The 23,687-nt window shown below is 43.1% G+C and overlaps 3 long non-coding RNA genes across 6 annotated transcripts in view; 2 read left to right on the forward strand and 1 right to left on the reverse strand.

The window, feature by feature from the left end:
* The window catches only part of LOC149122354 (uncharacterized), a 29,822-nt gene extending 19,460 nt beyond the window's left edge, over window positions 1-10,362 (forward strand). For 2 of the 3 annotated variants that reach the window (XR_016220716.1, XR_016220717.1), the window contains exons 3-4: window positions 9,188-9,380; window positions 9,529-10,362. This is a non-coding gene — a long non-coding RNA (uncharacterized LOC149122354). The remainder of the gene's footprint in view (window positions 1-9,187; window positions 9,381-9,528) is intronic. The other variant, XR_016220715.1, reaches the window with a different exon arrangement.
* A 479-nt stretch (window positions 10,363-10,841) lies between these two features.
* On the forward strand, window positions 10,842-11,307 carry LOC149122355 (uncharacterized). The gene is made up of 2 exons (XR_016220718.1): window positions 10,842-11,048; window positions 11,136-11,307. It is a non-coding gene; the product is annotated as an uncharacterized LOC149122355 (long non-coding RNA).
* A 1,246-nt stretch (window positions 11,308-12,553) lies between these two features.
* Window positions 12,554-23,687, reverse strand: part of LOC149122356 (uncharacterized) — a 28,240-nt gene continuing 17,106 nt past the window's right edge. The window contains exon 3 of one of the 2 annotated variants that reach the window (XR_016220721.1): window positions 12,554-12,775. This is a non-coding gene — a long non-coding RNA (uncharacterized LOC149122356). Of the gene's footprint in view, window positions 12,776-15,816; window positions 16,949-23,687 lie in introns of those variants that run through there. The other variant, XR_016220719.1, reaches the window with a different exon arrangement.

Raw genomic sequence — 23,687 nt, forward strand, 5'->3', positions numbered from 1 at the left:
TACAGCAACCAAATCAGAAACTTCCACGGGAATGAAATTTTCACAAACGTCTCTCTGGCGTCTATCTCAGCAAATGCCATTCTAACTTGACTGGAAAACAGAAGAGCAAATTCCTCTGCTAGCCTCCTATCAGACACAGAGTGTAAGAGGGGGAAGGGGCAGCCGGTCCTTGCTGCTCCTCACCTTAGTGGCCTGGAGGAGTCAGCACCAGCTATAAATAGAACATTGCTTCCACAACGCCCTCTCTACCCACCAGATCACACCACATCCCCTTGACTGAGGGATGCCCTTTTGTCCAAGGCTGTAATTCATTTCCATGACTACCAGGAAGGCCAAACACATTGCACTAGCAGGAGCCACATTTATTTTGGAGAAAGAAAATCAATATCCTTTATTTTGTAGGGTATGTGCCACTGGTTTGGAAGCATCGTCCTCAGGTCTGATGGGAAAGGTCTCAATGAGACGAACTTTCTTCAGGCTGGGAATCAAAAGCAATGGGATCTTCCATTAATTCCCTCATTCCATCAACAAATTCATTTATTGCTCATATAGGTACTTAGTGTTAGGCAAAGAGAATACAGGGTTTAACAGAATAAATAAATGAAGTTGAGCGCCTGTCTCGAAGAACTCAAACAGAGCTATAAAAACAAAAACAGAATGCAAGCTGATAAACACTGCGGCAGAAATACACACTGAGCTCCAAAAGAAAATCTTAGAATCTGGTGGGTAAGTTGAGGGAGAAAGAACACTTTAAGCAAATCCAAGGGCATTTTTCTAAGAAATGGAAACCAGAAAGGACATGATTTGTTTAGTGAATTGCTAACAAGAGCTGGGGTTTAGAGCATGGGGAAGAGATGAGGCTGGATGGGAGTCTGATCCAGGCAGGTTTGGTAAGCTGGACCTCGAAATTTGGGCTTATTTTAAAGGTAATTGAGAACTTCTAAAGGACATTTAGGAGAGTAACAGGATTAGATTGTCCTAAATCAGTCACTCTGGGGAAAGCCAAGAGGGAGGACAAGAATGGATCAGAATGGATCCCAGGGCAGCCTCTGAGGGAAGGAGTGCCAAGAGGAAGGTCAAGGGGAAGCATCTACGGAACAAAGAGGAAAGCGGAGAGCGGTTTGTAGGTAGAAGGAGGCTGTCAAGAAGCAGGGAGAGACACAGAGGTCGGGAAAGACAGGCAGGGAAGTGTGTCCATTGAACAAGCAACCAGGAAGGCACTGGGCCCTTGGTGAGAGAGATCCCCGTGCAGTGGCGAAAACAGATTGCAGGTAAGGAAACAGGATTGGGGAGGAACAGGCAGCAAGTGCCACCTTTTCTAAAACCCTGGCTGAGAATGAATGGAGGTCCCTTGTTTCTGGAAAATAGGAAGTTGAAGGCTTTTCATTGTTTAAGATATGGAAGACTTGAGGACATTCTTAGGTGAATGGGAGGTACAGGCCAGAGTATGGGTGATTTAATAGACAAATTCCTGAAGAAAGGGGAGGAAGCAGAACAGATCTAGAGTGCAGGGGAGGGCTTTGCAGCATCTTCTGATGTCAAACGCAGAGCCAGGAGGAAAGATAGATGCAAGTGTCCACAGGGGTGTAGGGGTGTGCTCTGAGGTTGGTGCTTTGCACACTGAGTAGAAGGGCCTAAAGTCCTCTGTCCACTGTGTAGGGGAAGGTGTTAGGTGTGAAGGTCTTGAGACAAGCAGAGAAGCTTGCAATAGGTACTGTGAAGAATGAGAGAGGCTGTACAGAAAAACCTGGCAGAATTCTTGTGTCAGTGTCAGGGCTCCCTTACTCAAATATGAGCAAGAAGGACAAAGTCTTGTGCTGCTAGATTGTGACATTAGGCAGTGCAGGTAGCTTTCAGATTTTCTTCTATGCATCATCTCAGAATTCCTTGTGGTTTTAACTCTCAATTCTGTTTCTTTTTTATTTCTTTTGGGAAAAAGAGGTGGGCAGACATTTGGCTCTTGGAATCCCTGCATCCATATCAGAGTGCCTGGGATCCAATCCCAACTCCACTCCTGATTCCATCTTCCTGCTAATGTGCACCCTAGAGGTAGAAGGTGGTGGTTCAGGTACTTGGGTCCCTATGCATCCATGTCATAGACCCAGACAGAGTTCCAGGCTCCTGGCTCCACTCTGGCCCAACCTTGACTATTGTGGCCATTTGGGAAATGAACCAGCAGATGGGAAATCTCTCTCTCTTATCTTCAAATAAATAAATAGAAGAGCTTTAAAATAGGAAAGTTGAAGAAAAAGAAGAAGGAGAAGGAAGAGGAGTGGGAGGAGAGGGGAAAGGAGAAAGAACTATATATCTGCTGTCTGGCAGTGTGTCATAGCTAGGCCAGATGACACTTCCTCTCCATGTGCCTGAAAAAACAAAGTGACTCAGCCGCTGGTGCATTAATTAAAGTCCAGTTCACTTCCATGAAAACAGAGTCTATTGTGCCATCTTTATATATTTAAACCTTTAGTGACAACAACTCTTGGAATCTATCCAGATCAAGGCTCTCAAACTACTGCAGCACTTGCTTTCTGAACAAATTAGACAGCCCCACTCAACTCAGTCAGTAGTTAGAAAGCATCAGCTGTGCACCAACAACTAGACTGTAAAAATCTAGATTAAAGGCCCTAATTTTGTTTGGGTTACAAGTAACTAACTCTAAGACATATCCCTCATTTGCAGACAATCTTTTGATCATAGTTACTGTATAATTATTAAAAGTTTAATTTTGCACATTCTTCTTTCTAAAATTCTTCCATGATTAAAAACAAGATAAAACAAAACAGCATGTAGCTGACCCTGTTCATTCTGATTTAGGGCCCAGGAATGAAGTGGGTGAAGAAACCAGTGCATGAAAATGGAGAAAATTATTACAAACTAAATTCCTCCAACCAATGGGATTTCTCAGAAATCAAATCTGTGTCTCTTTTGCCTTATTTCTGAAACCACAGAATTCCTAAGCACAGAGGACCCTCCCTTGACTTGACACGTGGGCCATTCCCTTGAGAGCTCAGGGGACTGCCAGAGCAAGACTCTTGCATTTGGGGAGCCCGACTGCCTGGCATGGTGGGAAGTAGGGGCAACCTCTTGATGTGTAACCAGTACTTATTTATTTATAGTGAGGGCTGGGTGCTGGAGCATAGGGGGTGCTGTGTACAGCTCCCAGGCAGCCATGGCCTTGCCTTCAAACCAAGAGCAGGATGCGGAGTGTGCTCTTCTGTTCCTCTATTTCTGGTCACCTGGGTTCTCTTTTTTGGGAGCCACCATTCTTCCAAGCTATTTTGTGACATATGTATATTAGCGGCTACATTGCATTCAATTGTGTGTTTTGTGGGCCTATTGTCTGTCTCCCAAAGAAACTGCAGTAGCAAGAAGATGGGATTCGGTTTCTTTTGCTCACCAGGTTTCCCCAGCACCTAGAAAAGCACTTGGCACAAGAAGGTACTCAATGGTATCAGTAAATTAATTAGCTGAGAATAAACTTGGAGTTTCCCCCAAAATAGCCATTTGAGCTACTTTTAAAAAGCTACTTTTTAAAAAGCTTATGGAACACATATGATTACAAAACCAAAACAGGCTCATGGTAAGACAATCATATACTTTATTTTTCCAGCAGGATGCTTAGGTACTGAAAGGAGAAGATATTAAAAATTACGTGGGACGGCTGGCACCGTGGCTCAATAGGCTAATCCTCCGCCTGCGGCGCCTGCATACCGGGTTCTAGCCCCGGTTGGGGCGCCAGATTCTGTTCCAATTGCTCCTCTTCTTGTCCAGCTCTCTGCTGTGGCCAGGGAGTGCAGTGGAGGATGGCCCAAGTGCTTGGGCCCTGCACCCCCATGGGAGACCAGGAAAAGCACCTGGCTCCTGGCTTTGGATCAGCACGGTGTGCCGGCCGCAGCATGCCGGCCGCAGCGGCCATTGGGGGGTGAACCAACGGAAAAAGGAAGACCTTCTTCTCTCTCTCTCTCTCTCTCTCACTGTCCACTCTGCCTGTCAAAAAATTAAATTTAAAAAATTACATGGGACAGATGCATAGATTGTGTCTATCTAGAGAAACCAGGGTGAATATATGATTACTTAATAAGAAATCAATTCACATGATTTTTAAAATATGAGGTATATGGAAAGAAAAACATTCGGGGAGAAGAACCTTTCTTCTTTTACTGTGAGGCACAGTTTCTTATAAATTACCCCAAGTTGGAAAGATGGGTCCCCAACCACTGTTGGCAACCTCCCTTGACCTTAGCAAGCTCTCGGATATTGACATTGACACCTTCTTTTCACGTGCATTGCGTCAGGTGCGTGTGAAGACTTAACTATCAGCAGCTATCAATTCAGAACAACTTGAGTTTTCCCTGAGCTAATTAATTCCAAATTCTTTGTATTAACTTGCTTCTTATTTTTCCAATCTTTCAGTCTGACTTGTTGCCTCTCTTTTGTGCCTTTTGCAAGGTTCTGTCTGGGCCCCGCTAACATATGATACCCAGAATAGTATCTAATGTTATAGGAAGGATTTGGTTAACACTATGTCTACTGTCATCATTTCCCAAGAGAATATAACACTTGCTATTTAGTCTGCTATTGTGGATCAACATCTAGTCATGAGCATCCTTTTCAGAATTCAAAACACATGAGGACCACTTGTTAAGGCTCTGCCTTGCTATCATCTCCCAGAAGCAGCTGCTAGTTCATCACCATTTTTAAGACTACCATAAAGTTCTCCAGCTCTACCTTGTCTGAACTTGTCTGAACACTAGATACGAATGACTTTTCTAGTGATAGTCGAGTGCTCTTTTCACAAGTCTACTGATGTTGAGAATGTGGGAATTGGAGACTCATGCCGGACACCGAGTCACCAGAAGGCTCACTTGGCAAGAGGAGCACAGAGCTGTTTGAATGCATGCTTTGTGCTGCCCTTGACTGCTGCCTGCCTGATCCAGCTACACAGCCTCCAGACTGAAAGGCCCTAACAGGTAAACGCAACCCCCTGGTGCTTCCAGGGACCACACTGCAGAGCGATTTTCTTCCTGTCCAGACAGGGCTTTGTGAAGATGGAACAATGTGTCTCCAAACGTCATTTTTGGTTTCAGTGAAATCTATGCCTTTCATCTGATATGATTCCTTTTAAAAAGCAAGCACCATTCCTATCTCCTAGATCTCTTTCAACATAGTCCTTTGAGTAAGGCACGGAAAGAAAAAATGTGTCTAAGGTCTCTTTAAATGGAAGAGTTCTTCTAAGACATGAGCAAGCACACTACATTTTTAAAATTCAAGCTTAAACAGGCCACTGAAGATGGACTCTTCCCCCCTTTCCCAAAGTGGATGAGTTCCAAAAAGGTTTGGGGAGCAATAAAATATCTTATAAGGCCACAGAAGTTTGCTCTTCAAAGGCCTCTGCAGAGATCTTTCTGTTTCGACTCTTACGCCATCCCTTTTCCTTTCTTTGATGTTTTGTAAATGACATTTTCAGATATGAGGCTGTGCCAAGGGAAGAATAATTGTATTGCTTCTAAGTCTGGAGTTTACGCTCAGCAATCCTTGGTGTCATGCCAAAGAATGTGCAAACACTTCTTTCTTCTACACAGACCCTCCTTAGCAGAGGTCTGTCTTCTCTGTCCCTCTCCATCCTTGCATCAAAGGGAGGGTTGACTGTTTCCGAGGGCAAGACTCTGTTCCCGTATCAGCGAGTCGTCATCATTTGCATTGAGTGCCTTTCCTCCCATCCTTAGGGCGTATGGGCAGTTCTCTGAAAACCGGGCTTTGCTTCATCAACTGCACAAACTGAAAGTGTGCCCTAGTCCTTTTGTTGACCAACAGCTGATGGCAGACAGCAGAAATGGCCCCAGGTCTTCAGAAATAGAAACATAGCTAAGCAATGAGATGTGGTCCCCCTCCGTGGAGTTCTAGAATGGGACCAAGAAGAAACAGGCTTCCTGGTGGAAGGGAAACTCACCTCAAGGAGTCCAGCTCCTCACTCAGAAATATCTAGTTCTCGTCTGACAGCGAACTAGCCACAGCAAGTAGGATCCAGCAAGTAACGGGAGCTCTGTCTTAGATTCGCATGCCGTAGTCACAGACCTGGTCAAGGACGTCTCCCAGCCTCAGTGATAAGAGCCATGGGGACTACTGTATTGCCCAGAGTCAAATTACATTTCTTTCCTTCCTTTTCCCACGTCTTTCTCCTCTTCCTTCGTTTATGCCTTCTTTCCTTTTTTCCTGTCTTCATTTCCAAGACAAAATCAGTGAAAAAGAACCGAATGGAAGCGATCTTACCATCCCTGGGAAAACTTCTAATGATGTGACAAAACCTGGCAAATGCGAGGAGTTATGGGTTGGTTTCCTTTCCTTTTTTCTAGAATAAAAATACAGATCCCTTTTATATGAAATGCAATATTTACTAGATTATAGGAAGTTGAGGTTTTACCACATTTGTTGGTTGGCTCTCAAACTCTCATTTACCGATTTTTCCAAGATTTGCTTTGGGATCCACACGGTTCCAGGGAAGCTGAGCTGGGCTCATCTGTACCGCTCTGCTCCCTTCTGCGGGATCCTCAGGGGAGAGACTGTGGCTTCAGCTAGTCCAAGCGAATGAGTCCTCTGAGTTTTGCCGGAAATGCTGGCACAACGATGCTCTCTGCGGTCTGGATGTGAACAAAGGTGTCTTCAAAGCTGCTTACAGTCATCTTGTTACCAAAAGAATCAAAAGATAAAGCCAACTGCGTGGAAAGCAAAGCAGAGAGACAGACAGAAATCAAGGCCTTGAGCCACTGGATTGACTCACACCTACAGCTAGATCTTTTTTGGTTGCATCAAGTCAATAAATTCCCTTTATTGTTTAAGCCAAGTTGGAGTTCCTAGTATATACAAGCAAAAAGATGAGTAATTTAGATAAGCCACACCCCTCAGTAATCAGTGTGTGTGTGTGTGTGTATGTGTGTATGAGAGGGGGTAGGAGTGTAAGGAATACACAGAGATAGACCACCTCATTTATACACAATGCATTCTAACTCTGGAATTAGGAGGATATGCAGTAAGACATAGCCTTAATGGGTGGTCTAGCTATATGTAGTAGAACTAATGCATTTAAAAAAATGCTGGAAGGTAGCATGTAGGTGGCATTCAGTGATAAAATCATGTAAGATTCTCAGACAGAGGAGATCAATGAAAGAGGGTGAGTGGCTTCCAGGAGGAGGCGAATGTGGCAAGAACAGTGAAGGAGAGATAAATGGCTCCACCACGGAGCCAGGAAGCTCTGGGCTTGAAGGCGTCTTTAAATTGCTGGGATCCTCCAAGTCACAACCCCTGTCAGCTTCATTTTCTATAGTGTTCAGCATAGTTTCTGGTGATGTGATAATAATAAGCTGAAACTGACCTTCTTTGCTAAGAAAACCCATCTAAGTTGTCTTCTGGCATGCTATCAATTTCCCATATGCAAAAGTCTGGGTAGAATTCAGCTGTCTAGTCTCTCTGCTCTCAGTTCCCTGCACAATTTCTGCCTCTGAGTTACAGGAAATTTCTGCAAAGCCATTTAGAGACAGATTGTAATATAACGCTCTTAAACATTCCACTCTCGCAATCGATAAAGGCAGCCCTCGCTGCAGAAATAATCAAACCCAGGATGGAATCTAATATATACCAGGCTGGTGTTTTAACCAGACTGAGAATCTCTCTGATGTTTTGCTCACATTTGTGGTCTGATTTGTTTTCCTGCCTTTGTCTTATATTTTTATACATTTTTAAGGCCAGGCTTTTTGAACTAGCTTATAGTGAGTTTATTCTATTTTAGTTGCTCAAGGTTGCAACGAAGGTCAAATCTACACAAAAATAAGCGTGCTGGCAGCCAGCAAAGAATATGTTATTCTAGGAAGAAATAAACTGGCAATTGTGACCCTGGATCCCCTGCCACACCCTCCTGACAGTCCCCTTTTGACTCTTTAAGGAAGAAGCCTGAATGCACTTGGCCAGTATCCGCCACACATATCAAAACTGTTTTGTTGGGAAGATAAGCTTGTCTAGTGAGAAGACATTCTGTACTGTACTGGCTCCCATAGAGGGGGAGGTGGGCGACAAGGAGGAAACATTCTCATTGGATAATCTGAATGCGCAACAAGAGGAAAACTGGCATTTCTCACTCTTTCCCTCTCACAAGAGTTATATGCACCTTCTCTTTCTGGAATTATTCTTTGAGGACATGTTCTACGATTGTTAGATCAGCATTCCGAGGTTATGCTTAGAAACCACCTTTGGAGAATGCTAATGCATTTAAATAATAGTGTATCATAGACAACAACATGCTCCGCGTAAGATATAAAGAAAAACCTTCTCTCTACCATACTTGTTTTAGTCTTTAGAAAATGTAAAAAAATGTAGATTATGGTAGTTAAAGATATAGGAGCCTTCAACAACTCTATGGCCAGGCAGCATTCATAGGATTGGTAAGTAAAGGGATTTTTGTGTTGCTTTTAAGAGAAGATTGGTGTCACTATGACTTGGTAAATGGACATCACTCTTCCCTTGCCCTACCCGGTGGCCATCATCACCACTACTAACCCATGTAATTACAGATTTGGAATAGGACAGGTGAATGCAGAGCCCTATGTATACAAACTGGGGTCAGTAAACTTTGTACCATGTGATGAAGTGCAAGGATATACTCCCTTAGGGTTAGTTTTATGAAGGAGTCTGATTTGCCCCCAGGCTGTTGAAAAGCTCATTGGAAGTAATGAGAACATTAAAACCCCAAGAGTGGTCCAGAGAAGAGACTCCTTCCCATGGTTAATTAGGAAAAGGATGCAACAGATGACCACTCAGCAATAACAAGGAATGCACCATTAGTACTGAGATTGACAAATTTCAAAATAATTATACTTGATGAATGTAGACAAGAGTATACTCTATGATTCTATTTACATAAATTTCCTGAAAACATAAACTATAATCTATAGAGACAGAAAGCAGATCAGAGGTTGTCTGGGGGGAGGGAGGAAGTCTGCGTAGGGGCAGGAGGCAGCAGTTACACTGGAGCAGGAGGAAACTTCTCAGGTTGAATCATACGGTTATTATAGCAATTATAGTGACGGCTTCACAGGTGTATGTGAAAATTATACCAGAATCTATCAAATTGCACACTTTAAATGTATATACTTTGCTGTATCCCAAGCACATCAGTGAAGCTATTTTTAAATTTCAGGAACAGGAAGAAATAGACAACAGGGAATGAAGAAATTGACCAGGAGAGAAAAACAGGCAATTCACCGTCTACTTCTCCTAGGATCATCGGCACACTTGTATGAGTATACACTCCCTCCCACTTTCAACTGAGAGCCTCAAAAATGAGTTCTTGTTCTGCTACTTTAATTTATATCTTTAGAAAAGAACTACAGGTAAGCCATGAGTGGTTGAAATTCTAACCTCTTAGACATCACCTGTTTCAAACTCTAAGTGCATTCTGTCTTTCTGTTTGGCTATAACACCATCATCACCTATGTGCCATCTATTCATTACTAATGTCTTCTTTCTTGATACTTAAAGTTCTTTATTGGTTGCCTGAAGAGTTCTGCTGAGAGAGATTTTCCAACTCTGAGTCTATAAATAACATACGGAGCTGTGGAAACATCACCAAGCATCCCAACAACTCACTTGGCTTCTCCCTAAATTTGTGGCAGAGAAAGAAGATGAGTAGAAAGACAAGGCGTGCAGCAAGCAAGCAAACAGTGAAGAACACTGATGGGACCCTTGCTCAATCAATTCAACTATAAGTAGGCTTTTTGGAGGGATGCTGGGAACAGTTAGTACAACTGTGTAGGAGATTATATTAAGACAGTTATGAGTGGGAAATTGGGTACACACGAAAACAATTAGAATGCTCAGAGAAGTCTGTGGACGTATGAGGCAAGGTATGACTGGGGTCTGGGATTTGTTTTAAAATATTTTATCAGAAAAGTGAGGGAGAGATGCAGCAACTGTGGCCAGCTCTGGATAACTGTTGATCTGGGTAATGGCACAGTATACTAGTATCTCTACTTTTGCATGTATCTGAATTTTTCAAAATTAAAAGGTTTTGTTAAAGTACTTGTTCCATTTTAAAAGAGGGATGATAGAGTATCTGTCAAATATTTTAAGGTAAAAAATAGAAAAGACTAGAAGATACATATGCGAGGAGATGGGTATATTAACTAGCTTAACTAATTTCCCAGCATACTCATACACATATATCCAAAACCATGCTGCACACTGTAAATATATACACGTTTTCTTTGTCACTAATACCTTAATAAAGATGAGTGGGGGGTGTTAATGATAGATTCATAAAGTTGAGAGGAGAATAGACCCTAAGAATCATAGAAAAAAAAAAGAACCAGGAAATTAGAAGATGGGGTGGGATTGGGGTGGTGGGAGTGCATCTGGATCTGCCTCGGAATATTTCCAGAACTGACCTCGCCTGGCTGAATGACCTGGTGACAGTTGGTAAAGGGCCTGGCGCCCCAGGTGTGTCTAGGGGATGATTGCCTGGCTGTAGCCCCAGTACTGGGTGGAGTTACTCAAGGCCTCAGACTTTCCTAAGTGTCTTCATGAGCTGCGATGGTCCTGTCCTGTCCGGTGACAGGTGGGCAGCCCTCCTGTCGTGCTCACCTTCCAGGAGCCACTTCGTCTCAGCAACACACCAATCTTGTGAGCTTTCCTGAGGTTGGAAGCCCATCTGTCTCTGTTGGGGCTCTTGACTCTTTGTGGTTCCCCCGCCTTTCAGCACCGCAGACAAGGACCAGGTGACAAGAAAAGGTGAGATGACTCCAAATACGCGCTTGTCCTGTACTTTTACATTTACCCAACTTTTCTCATTATAGGGAGGCCAAGGTGGAAAAATCCAGGCAAAGAAAGAGAAAACCAACCATACCACCCAAAAAAACATGCCAGATGGCAGGAAAGATGCCTATGATTCTAGCGGCTTTTGCATATATTTATTTAGCCCAGTCATTTACAAAACAAAGCCCAGAAATTCCAGGTATCTCTCCTAAGCAAAAGGACCACTCCTGTTTGCTTCTGGTCATCAGGTAAACCTTGGGTAAAACCTAAGCTCCTGAGTCAGATCTTTCCAGAGAGGGGTCAGACTTGGTACCCGCCATTGCTTTCTTTTCCAGCTGTCGAACTCAGAGGCAAACCAAGAGTTGCCCACAACTGGGAAAATGTTCAAGAGATGCTTCTTCTACCTATGTCAAGGGCAAATTTCCTCCACAGCAGTCACACACACACACACACACACACAAAAAAAAAAAAAAAAAAAAAAAAACAACAAATAAATAAATAAATAAAGGTAATGGCTTAAACCATGGCGGTGCCTGAGATGCTCTAACTGACCTGAGCTCCTCAAAGAAGTCCTGATGAGGACTATCTGGTTCTCACAATGTTATCAGGCGTCAACAGACTTTGCCTCCCTTGAAAGTGCTTCCAATTGTTTCAGCGGCTAAAGCGACCTAAATCAACATTGGATATAGCAAAGAAAACAAACCACTTATAAACTTTCCCATACCTGCCAAAACTGGAAAGCTAAAAATAGGGGGTAGCAAACACTGTTCAAAAATATTTCTCCAGGAGAAAACAGGCGGAAAACACTGGATAATTTTCAAAGAAGTAAAGGATTTTTTTTTTAAAGTTAGCTCATTTTGCAACTTGGAATTTCTGTGGTGGTAAGGAAGTGAGGAAAACATAACTCAGCCGTGATGATATGATTCCTACACCAACGTTAAATTATTGGCTGCTTCACTTAGCAGTTACACTGCACACAACATTGATGGAATGCTTCATTCCCCTGGCCCTGTGGAGGCTTCGAGAGGATGGGCTCTTTTCTACCAAGAGAATGGTCCATTGGTTTGTCAAGATCATTTAGAAATTGAACCAGAACTCAGATCAAAATCTACAGTGCAATTTCTGATATCAAATCACACAGCCATCTCTTTAATCATGAGCTTTTTTTTTTCTTGTTGTTGTTTTCAAGTACTTAACTCTGGTGAAGTGCTTGTTACTGTTCAAAGGAATAGAAGTCTTTGGAGTTGAACTCTCTTGAATTAGAATCCATCTCGCCTGTGCCGTTATCTGCCTGGGTCTCCCACACCTGTGGGTTTTCTCTGAGAATGGTTAGTTGATCTGGCAACTGATTCAAGGACTGAAAACCAATCAATGCAGAAAAAATAAAAGTATGTCTTTCACAGGCAGAATCCTGTCATAGCACATAATTTTTCCTCTGTAAATTGAAAATTAAGTAAATAGTGTGTATGAAGTGCTGGACATGGCTGACAATTGCAAATATTCCATAAATGGCTGTAGTTATTTTAATAGTAATAAACACTCCCAAAACAATCATTTCCCAGATGAAAATGACCTTGTTTATGTGTACACATGCTATGGTTGGAATGTGTCCGCAAAAGTTCATGCATGGAAAGCTCAACTCCGAATGCAACAGTGATTGGGCGGGGGGGGGGGGGGGGGGGTAGTGGGGAGGGCCAAGTCAGAAGTGACTGGGTCACCAGACACCCGGACTATAAGGAATGAATGCCTTTCCTTTATAAATCATCTCATCTCAGCTATTTTATTATTTCAGCAGGAAACAATCAACATATACAAATATCAAATAACAACAAGTGCCAGGTTGATATGGGACCATCTGCTGGTACGGGCAGAAGGAGCAGACTGGGGTCTGGTGCACAGGTTCAGGCTCTTCGTTTTCCTCCTGGGAGTGACTGGAGACTTTTGAAGGGCTTTCACATGGAGAAGTGTTTGCATTCTGAAATGAAGAAAGAGTTCCAGCTGCAGAATGGAGCTGGACTGGAGGCCAGGCTAGGGCAAGAGATCACGGTGGCGCTGAGCATGTTGGGACTGGGGGGAGCTGATGGATGCAAGGGATAATTAGGGGGTCAAATCGGAGTGACTCGGTGTGGATTGAGATGGGGCTGACTCCTTGTTTTCCAGAGTGTGTGTGTGTCTGGGTGAGAACACCTTCAGGGACTGTGCAAACATGTGGCTGCACAGGGGTGGCCCATGTTCCTCTGAGACAACCAGCAAGAAATACCAAGTAGGCAACTGGGTTGTTGACTCGGTGACAGGTGGGCTCCCAGGTGTGACAGATGGCAGGGTGACAGGTGGGCTCTGCTGCATCTACGACACTGTCTTTAGGAAGAGTTTACAGGGAAGGGAGGTGGTCGGTGGGCCTGGGTGTGAAGGTTTCCGTGAGTCCCGCCCATCTCTGCAGAGCATCAAGAGCAGCCTTCTAGCTGGGGTACTTGAGTTGGGCTGCTCAAGAGTTTCCGACACTGAATAAGCAGAGCTGGAAAGGAGCCAGTTAATAAAGCAACAGAGGGGACCTGGGAGGGGGAAGTTCCGAGGCCCACTATTTGTCCCTAACACCCAAATCGGGGTTGCACACAGTGTAACGACACTGTTGACCTTCACTGTGATTTGGTTTCCTGGGAATCCAGAGAAGCACAGTGTGTTCCTGGGCATGGACACGCTGTTGTCTTTGGCTTGGCCCGAGGCTCCCCCAGACTGCACAGCAGTGCAGATGGTGCTCCTGCCACCTGGAGGACAGAAGCGGAGCCGGAGGCTGAGCCTCCTGCTTCTCTGCCCCCACGGCATGAGGCATGCAGGATGCCCAGGGAGGCACACAAGGAACTCTTTCCCCCAGGAAGTTGTATACATCAGTATCAAGGGGTCCAACAAGGGTTCAGGATGTTACAAGGGTTCAGGATGTTAACTATGGACATCAATACATTCTTAAGAGGCTCAGAGACAAATAGACCCCTTCCCCCACACAGAGCATCCCTGGGAGTTGTCATCTGAAAAGGAATAACAATGGGGACACCAGACATCATTAAATGTCATTGACAGGTAACCCACTGTCCTACAAGAGGACAAGGACACACTTAAGCCCTGAATGAGATAAAGAACCAAGGACGGTGCATCAGCTCTCGACTCTCCTCTTGGGGACTGTTTGCTTGTACAAAGCGTGCATTTTCATCTGCTCAAGAGTTTGACAGTAAAGACGTTGACCCTTTTGGCAAGACCTTGACTTTGTCCTGCTTTGCCCATGACTGAGGCGGGCAGTTTTATTCGGCAGCACAGTCTTAGCCAACTCATTTGGCCTTCCTGCTACACCTTGCCTTCAAACACTAGCTTTATCAACACCAAAGGGGATGTTTTTCTGATCTCCATCTGTCCAACTTTGTGTCTATGCTGAGCAAGGAACAGGGGTGTTGCTCATTGCAGCCACGCAAATTCCAAAATTTTGACAGAATGCAAAAGGCATTGTGAAATTCATAATTGCATTAATAATGGCTTTAAATCCCTGAACTTAATAAGGGCTGAGACTTTCTAGATGCCAAGGGTTTAAATCACATGGAGCTATGGATGACTCTGACATGCACTCACTTTGCTGAAATGTTTCATTTCAAAAATTACATGGAGAAGTAGAATGAAAGGATAATTTACTTCGGTGCAAAACAATTTTGAAATTCATGCATTGTCTTGTATTAGTATGCATTTCCAGGAAACTTCTGAAGGCCCCTTGTATGAAGAAGACTATCGACACAAAACCTCAAAGTAGGAAATGTTCTTCCAGTTCGTTAAGAAAATTCAGCTGCTTGGGAGAACTGAGCTTGACCTGACAATTGCCGTATCTAATTTGATCCAGAACAAATACGGACTAGATCCTTTTTTCACCAATATGTGGGAATCAATCACATAGTCATTACAACATCGGACAAACAGAGGCCAACAAACACATGTACAAACACAAAATTGTTTTTGTGCCTCTCTCCAGACTCACAGGCTGGCTATGCAGGGCTGTTTTCTACACATCCCCTCCAAGTCCACGTGTGCCCTTCCTGGCTCTTTCCTGGGCCCGAGGAGGCTGGTCTGCACGAACCACATCAATAAACAGGCTTATGTTGGAGTCAGCCAACGGCAGACACTAGTAAGAAGGCAGAGGGTGGTAGAGAGATGCCAGGATAGGTTTGGCCTCCATCTCTACTGGTCTGTTCCTCTACTGATGACTCATCTCCCATCAGAGGGCTCCTCTCCCATATCATAGCTCTTAGAAGGACCCAGTAACTCCAAATTCTCTCCCTGCCCTTTCAAGCCTATGGGTGGTAATGGCTACCCACAGTGAGTTGTTTGGTGATTACCATCCATTTTGATTCCATACCTTGGTCCATGCCTCTACAACAAGTCCCTTTTTAAATGTTCCTTGGTTATCATTTTGAGTGCACTCTGTTCTCTGCTGAGACTTGACTTAGAAATATTCATTACCAGTGGTAGATTAAGACATCTGAATTTCAGTCCAGATTCTTTGCCATTTTCATACATTGCTGCAAGGAACTGGATGAGCTACCACTTTGGGATGCTCTGTCCCTTACATGCATATCCCCATCAATAGGTACAGCTCACTGGCTGGCTCCGGTCACTCAAAGGGCAGGGAAAGAAAACATTTCAGCAAAATGAGTGCATGTCAGAGTCATCTATAGCTCCTTGTGATTTAAACCCTGGGCATTCTAGAAAGGCTCAGCTTTTAATAAATTCAGGGATTTAAAGCCATTATTAATGCAATAATGAATTTCACAATGCCTTTTGCATTCTGTTAAATAATAATTGAAAATACAAAATATTATTAGGAGTAACCCACATGTATTTGAAAAACAGAGATTCTTTTTTAAACTTTTATTTAATGAATATAGATTTCCAAAGTACAGCTTATGGATTACAATGGCTTCCCCCCATAACGTCCCTCCCACCTGCAGCCCTCCCCTTTCCCACTCCCTCTCCCCTTCCATTCACATCAAGATTCATTTTCATTTCTCTTTATATACAGAAGATCAGTTTAGCATACATTAAGTAAAGATTTCAACAGTTTGCTCCCACACAGAAACATAAAGTGAAAAATACTGTTTGAGTACTAGTTATAGCATTAAATCTCAATGTACAGCACACTAAGGACAACGATCCTACATGAGGAGTAAGTGCACAGTGACTCCTGTTGTTGACTTAACAATTTGACACTCTTGTTTATGGCGTCAGTAATCACCCTAGGCTCTTGTCATGAGCTGCCAAGGCTATGGAAGCCCCCTGAGTTCACTGACTCTGATCATATTTAGACAAGGCCATGGTCAAAGTGGAAGTTCTTTCCTCCCTTCAGAGAAAGGTACCTCCTTCTTTGATGACCCGTTCTTTCCACTGGGATCTCACTCACGGAGATCTTTCATTTAGTTTTTTTTTTTTTTTCCAGAGTGTCTTGGCTTTCCATGCCTGAAGTACTCTCATGGGCTTTTCAGCCAGATCCGCATGCCTTAAGGGCTGATTCTGAGGCCAGAGTGCTGTTTAGGACATCTGCCATTCTATGGGTCTGCTGTGTATCTCACTTCCCATGTTGGATCATTCTCTCCCTTTTTATTCTATCAGCTAGTATTTGCAGACACTATTCTTGTTTATGTGATCCCTTTGGTTCTTAGTCCTATCATTGTGATCAACTGTGAACAGAAATTGATGACTGGGACTAGTGAGATGGCATTGGTACATGCCACCTTGATGGGATTGAATTGGAATCCCCAAAAGAGAGATTTTTATAATTCCACCTTCCCTCACACAAGAATTGAAGAAGAACGAAATGGAGTATGCGGAACATTTCTTTAGCAATAATACGCGGGGAAATGTCATGAACTTGGCCTTCTGTGCTCTGGAGCAAGACTTGACTCCTTATTTTATCAGAAACGCTTCCTCTTTGCAAACACAAAGGAGATGTTTGGATCAGCCCGGATGTTCATTAGTCTTCGTCCCTGAGACAGCTGATGTGCTTGCAGAGTGTTTACTGAGCATCTTAGAACTAGGGAGGAGCGACAGCTAAGGCATCTGCCTTTACTGCACATTTTCCTCTCGGTGTCCAAAGTGAAAGGGTTTGGCCTTGCTGACTCTGGAAAGTATAGAAGAACACACTGCGTCACTACTTATTGAGCCTGTATTGCAAGGTAGATGCCATCCTAGGCATTTTACATGTCTTCTCTCAATGTGCCACAACAGCGCAAAAGACTCGCATCATTCCCCTCTTACAAATGAAGAAACAGGCTCAGAGGGGTGATATGATTTCCCCAGGAAGACAGAGCTGGTGAGTGTTGCTCAGAATGTGGACTTCAGTTAAAAAGCTCTAAACCTCTAAAACTTCCTTCTATCCATCGTTTTGATCCCCATTTTCTTTTTCTGGGCAAAACTATGGTTTGAACCTTGTCACAAGCTAGCTATGATTTGAACATGTGCTGAGCTTCAGTTTATCTGTAAAATGAAGAGGAAGGGCCAGAAGAAATGTAATTTTTAAGATTATTTTATGGGGTGCCGGCACTGTGGTGTAGCAGGTAAAGCCGCTACCTGCAGTACCAGCATCTCTTACGGGTGTCAGTTTGATTTCTGGCTGCGGCAGTTCCAATATAGCTAGTTGCTAATGTGCCTGGGAAAGCAGTAGAAGATGGCCCAAGTCCTTGGGATCATGCAGTCATATGGGAGACCCAGTATAAGTTGCTGGCCCCTGGCGTTGAACCGGTTCACCTCCAACTGCTGCAGCCATTTAGGGGGTGAACCAGTGGGTAAAATATTTCTCTCTCTCTCTCTCTCTCTCTGTGTATCTGTTTGTGTAACTCTGATTTTCAAGTAAATATCAAAATATTATATTAATTTTATATAAAAATAATCTCCACCATAGTTTATCCATTAGGATTTGAAAGTCAGTGAAGTTATTTAAGTAGAAATAAGTTTAATGCAAAGATTTAGGTGCTTACCAAGGTAGTGGGAAGGTCTGGAAGAGGGGGTGTGGCATGGTCTGCCAGGAGCAACTCCCAAGACAATCCTGTTGTTTAGCCAAACTGGGCTGTGGAACCCCTACGGTAAAGGCCGAATGCTGAGGCAGAAGGATAATGGGCTTGAGCTCAAACAAACCTTAGTAACAACTCCAACTTCCCCATGTATGAGTAGGACAATGTATATAAAGGGTCTTAAAAATGTGTATTCATTTAAAAAGGAAATGTGTTATGAAAAAGTGAAAATGTATTATTTAAAAAGTGTGTTAAGAAATTTTGCACCAAAACTTTAATTCAGTTTCTCCATGAACATTTTGATGTACCTGTATCTAAACTTTTTGAACCTTAAATTTCTTCACCTATAAAAAAAGAATACACAAATGTCTAAAATTGTGCATATCACATAGTAGAAAATCAATTAAGTTATATGTTTGAGAATAGAGAAAAAAATGTGTGAAACAGAACAATGAGATGAGGTAGGATTGGAGAGTAGGAACATTTCTACACAAAGGAAAAAGAGATAACAAACTTGAATTCTGCAGCCAGTAGGGGTGACGTGAAGAGTGACATGAGAAGTTTGGTGTCTTGGCAAGATAAATATTGCAGCAGTATTCAAGAAGAATATTACTCTCATACAGTGATCAGGAGAAGAATGCTTTTGCCAGCCTCTTTAAAAAATGTTACTTCCAATTTCATGGAAAATGCCCTTTGGGGAGCCACTGAAATAGACTGTGGTCCTTCTGGAGAGGAGAACGTGTAATTGAAACAATGCCTCTCGCTGTGAGGCTTAGCACTAGATTGGGTCCTCCCAAGAGGAACAGCGTGGTGGACTTGGGATACTCACACCAAGTCACAGGCAAAGACTGGGGAGTACAGTGGTTCTGATTAGACAGAGCTGATCTAACTCCTGTAAGATCGTGTCCCAAAAAGGTACATGCCTGGGAAGACAGCCAGGGGACAGGAAAATGCATCAACCAAGAAGGCTCAGAGCACACCTCACTCCACAACTATGTGGCAATTGCAGTGATGAGAAAACAGAGATCCTCCAGTCCATCCAGAAGTGAGCTTAGGGCAGGCAATCATGTAACACACATCTGTAAAATCATTTAGGATCTCAAATGATTACAACTCAAATGACCTCAGACACAAAACAACATTTTAATACCTTCCAATGCCAATAAATTTTAGAACTGAAATATGCCGTATAGAGTATATCTAGCCATTGCTTAAAGTATGTGCTCAATACATTTTGAGTGAATGGGTCATATACCCCGAAGTCTTTATTCTTTAATGAAGTAATGAAAGCCTACAGGGTTAAGAAATTAGTCCAAGGTCATCAACTAGATGGTGACAGAGCTAAAGCTGCAGCTCAAGTCTCTTGACTTTCAACTTACTGTTTCATCCTCTACTCCATATTGCCTTTGGCTCCTATTTCTGAGGGAAACTAGCATTCATGCACCCCTAGTATTGTATATGAATAAATATTTCACCAATCTGCTTTTAGTGTCAAAAACAGGACAGGATAGGCATCTTCCTGGGTCACTGTGAGGTTCCTGTGACCCAAAAGTCTTTAGGATGACATTCCAGAGGGAAGACATCACTTCCACAATGCAGCCAAGAGAGCCACACCAAGAACACGGCTGGTACAGCCAAGCCAGAGGCCAAGTTCTCCTGCAAGGGCTTCTTCGGTATGCTTGGGTTTCTTCTGAACACGGATGGCTTCTGCCAGCCTCAAACACCTCCTCTGGCTTCTTTTGGCTTCAAAACACAAAAATGCTACAAATTGCAGTCAACAAATCCTATTCATAAACCTAACACATAGGGGATCAAAAAGTGAGACAGAACGAGGAAAAGAACAGAAGAAAAAGAGGGAGATAAGAAATAAGGACACGAGGAAGGAGAGAGTAGCCAGATGTACACACCAACGAAGCCATGTTTTGCTGGGCTGCCCGCTTTGCTGGGAATCTGAAGCTGGCCTCTAATCCAGGAGCCCTGAAGCTCCTTGAGTTTCTCTACATATTTCTAGGCCTCTCGTCTTTCCCAAGGAGCCCCATAGGAATTGTTATTCTCTTAACTCAGGGAAGCCTGGGACCAACCCCAGTTCCCTGCATTCTCCTGTATAGGTAAAGAGTAAATCATGGAAGGCTGGGAGGGAAAGGCCCATGTATCTAACACTGAAGACCCCCAAAAGCCCCACAGCCCAGCAATCTGTCACAGGACTGCTTCTTGTCAGTGCTGCCTCTCGCCCCAGTCCCCTGTGTGGCAATAGATGCTCACCGAGGGTGGCCCTTGGCTGTAGTCTCCAGACTGCAACTCCTCTCTCACACAGTAGGAGCTCCTTCCAGGAGCCACAGACAATTGTTGGTGCTTCCGTCAGTGTCTCCTCTAGGTCTCAGGGTCTCTCAGCTGTTCTAGAAACATCTATGCTTCTCAGCAGGAGGTGGGCCCTCGGCACCATCCCTGGAGACCAAGTTCCAGCGTCTCTCTGGAAGTCTTTCATCAACAAATACACATTTTTTATACTACATACCCTAGAGAAAAAAAAATCTCGCATATTTTCAGGGGAAGACTTGAGGAGGTGATTCATCAAAGCAGTGAGTAAGTAAGGCAAAGAAACTGGAAACAAAGGAAATGCCCATCCATGGGAGATGAGATGGACAAGGGCTGTATTCACAGAATGGAAAAAATAGAATCAATAAAATGAAAGAAACAGACACATGTCGCAACCTGGATGGATTTCCAAAACTACGGTAATGAAGAGCAAAGGCAACCTATAGCAAGAAGTCTCCTATAGAAGATTGGAAAGCATGCAGACTTATGTCATTTATGACATGTGGCGTAAATGAGCAGAGATCAGGATAAAGTGAGAAAAATAAGCTGTGGAGATATTTCAGCAATGAGTCCTCAGATAAAGCAAACAGCAAGTGCGAGGCCTGAGGTGAACGCACGTTTGATGTGGTTGAGTGGGAGAAGCAGATTGGGGTGACTGGAGTAGAGTATTTGGTGGAGAGCATGAGGGACACCAGCCGTAGATAATCAGTCATGACCACGAAGGGCCACGTAGTTGCCACTGGAAAATTTCAACCATAGAGTCTGTGGTGTGAGGCCTAACATCAAAACCCAATATTATGTGCTGCCTCAACATCTGGGAGAAAGTAGGGCTGACTAAATGGCTTATTCATGAGGCCACCCAGCCAAACAACCCTCTTCTGAAATGGACCAGGCACAGATCCTACTTATCCCTGAGAGTGGGTTTCAGTTCCCTGCCAGCCCACAGAATTATTCAAACAACCAATTGTGTCCTCTTGTGGGAACTGGAGGGTACCACGCCCTCTTGATACTACAAAGCCCACCTCCCATAGCTCTTGACCATTCTCGTGAGCTCAGTGTTGGGGATCATGTGTTTGCCCATCAGCCATGGCCATCACCCTAGGGCAGGAATCCCTCCCTCAGCAGTAGAGTGAATAGGAGACACGTAAGTCAATGATCTGATTCATGCTTGAAGTTGATGTTGGGTACTACTGAGAATGAACTATAAGGTGGCACAAAGGAAAACGAGAAAATCGGACACAGGATTCTGGCATCGTTCACACATGATGGTGTCTGGATGAGGTGGAAGTGAGGGTGGAGGGATGTATTCCACTGAATTTGGGAAGGTGGAGCTGGGAGGATTTGCTCAGAATAGAATCTGGATATGGAAAAAAGAGAAGTCAAAGTTTGGGGTCTGATAACTAACTGGTTGCCATTCGTTCCTGTGGGGACAGCTGGGGAGTGGCTGCTCTATAGTCAGTCTCTCTGTCCTACACATGGTGTTGCACAAATAAGAAAAATCAGGAAAACACGCACCTCATTTTGTGGCACTTGTAAGGTCCTGATACCAAATCCAGTCCCAGACAAGGTTGTCTATAGACCTTCACTTATGGACATGAATACGAAAAATCCTACTTAGTATAAACGATCCACTCTAATGAATGAACAATGTTAAAAGTTTAGGCGCAAAATTCTTTAAAGTTAGAAACAGGACTCACATGCCCTGGTGTCACTGCCTGTCTTAATAAAGCACAGGAAGCCCTGGTCAATGCATTAGGACCAGGAAGGAAGGAGACTAACTGGCTATTATCTGCAGTTATAATACCATAATCAAGTGCCTAGGAAACCTTTGAAGATTAGTAAACTATTAAAATTAATAAAGTAATTCAGCAAGTTTATTAAGTACAAACAAAATAGTATACAAAACTCAGTAGTGTCCCTATAGCAGGAAATAATCCAGGACCAGCACTATGGCACGGTGGGTAAAACTGCTGCCTGTGGCACTGGTATCCCATATGGGTATGTGTTCATGTCCACACTGCTCCACTTCTGTGTGCCTGGAAAAGCAGTGGAGTATGGTCCAACTGCCTGGGCCCCCGTGCCCATGTGGGAGATCCAGAAGAAGTTCCTGGCTTCGGACCAGCCCAGCTCTGGCCATTGCAGCCATTTGGGGAGTGAACCAGTAGATGGAAGACCTCTCTGTCTCTCCCTCTCTCTCTCTCTAACTCTGCCTTTCAAGTAAATAAATAAATCTTTTCTTTAAAAAAAAAATCTCAATAAAAAATACAATAAAAGATACCATTCATGCTAGCAACAAAATCTGTCAAGTATGTAAACATTAATGAAAAACAGAAAACATTTCTTAATTGAAAAAATTTGAAATCATTAAAGAATCTTAAAATTTAAAAACATTAAAGCACATACCAGAAAGCCTAAATCAATTAAGTCTTAACTAGTAACAGTTCGCTTTAATTGAATAGAGTTAAGTTTTCCTTGATTAATCTTGCAACTTAATGCAATTATAACCAAACTCCCAGAGGGACTTTCTAAAATGAAAAAACTGATTCTAAAATTTATGTGTGGGTGTGCATTTGGCACAGGAGTTAAATTGCCACTTAAGACCCCCCACATCCCATATTGGAGTTTCTGGTTCAAGTGCTGGTTCTGTTTCTGATCCAGTGTCATGCTAACATGTACCCTGGATGGTTCCAGTAGGTGAGTATCTGCCACCATGCAGGATACCGGAATTGAGTTACCAGCTCCACCTTGAACCTGGCCCAATTGTAGCCACTGCAGGTATCTTAGGAGAGAACTACAGATGTTTCTCTCTTTCAGATAAAATAAAATATTTGTGGAAAAATATTCTCAAAGAGTTAAAAATGAAAAAAAGATATGACATATTCCAAATGAGAGAAAATCTTTGTTGAACAAAATTAACAGAAATGGAAGATGGAGAAAAGATATTGGCAACAACTAAAACATGTTGTTTTAAAACACATAAAGAAATATTTGTAGCTAGTCAAGTAAATATTGAAAATAAATTCAAAGCACAAAGTGTGGGGAGAATAATCTACGCTATGAAAGAATAAGACAAATCACAAAGCCATCTTAAAGAAAATAGCAGAGTTGCTGCTTTATGAAGAATAAACTGGCAATCAGACAAATGTAAATTAAAACAAAAATGATATACCACTTAGTACATAGAGAATAATAAAAATTAGAAAGCAAGAAAACCACAAGTGCTAGTTAGTGAGGATATTGGGTGTTTACAACCCTCATGTACACCACTGAGGAAGCAACCTGGCAATCCTTAGTGAAATTAAGACTGTCATACACTGCAACTCAGCAGTTCTTACCCCTCACAAAGCACATAATTCAGAGATATGTTGTCTGTGGGCACAAAGACATACCAGGGCACTCTAAACCCAGGTTGTTTGTGATAGCATGGATTTGGAGGCAATCTAAATATTTGCTGATAAGGGAAATTGACAAGGAAAAAGTATGACAGAATGAACAGGGTTTGCCCCGAGCAGCACGTAAGGATCTCAAAACAAG

This window comes from Oryctolagus cuniculus, chromosome 14 (genome assembly GCF_051225735.1).
Source record: "Oryctolagus cuniculus isolate XC-2025 breed Fujian yellow rabbit chromosome 14, ASM5122573v1, whole genome shotgun sequence".
Taxonomy (NCBI): Eukaryota; Metazoa; Chordata; class Mammalia; order Lagomorpha; family Leporidae; genus Oryctolagus; species Oryctolagus cuniculus.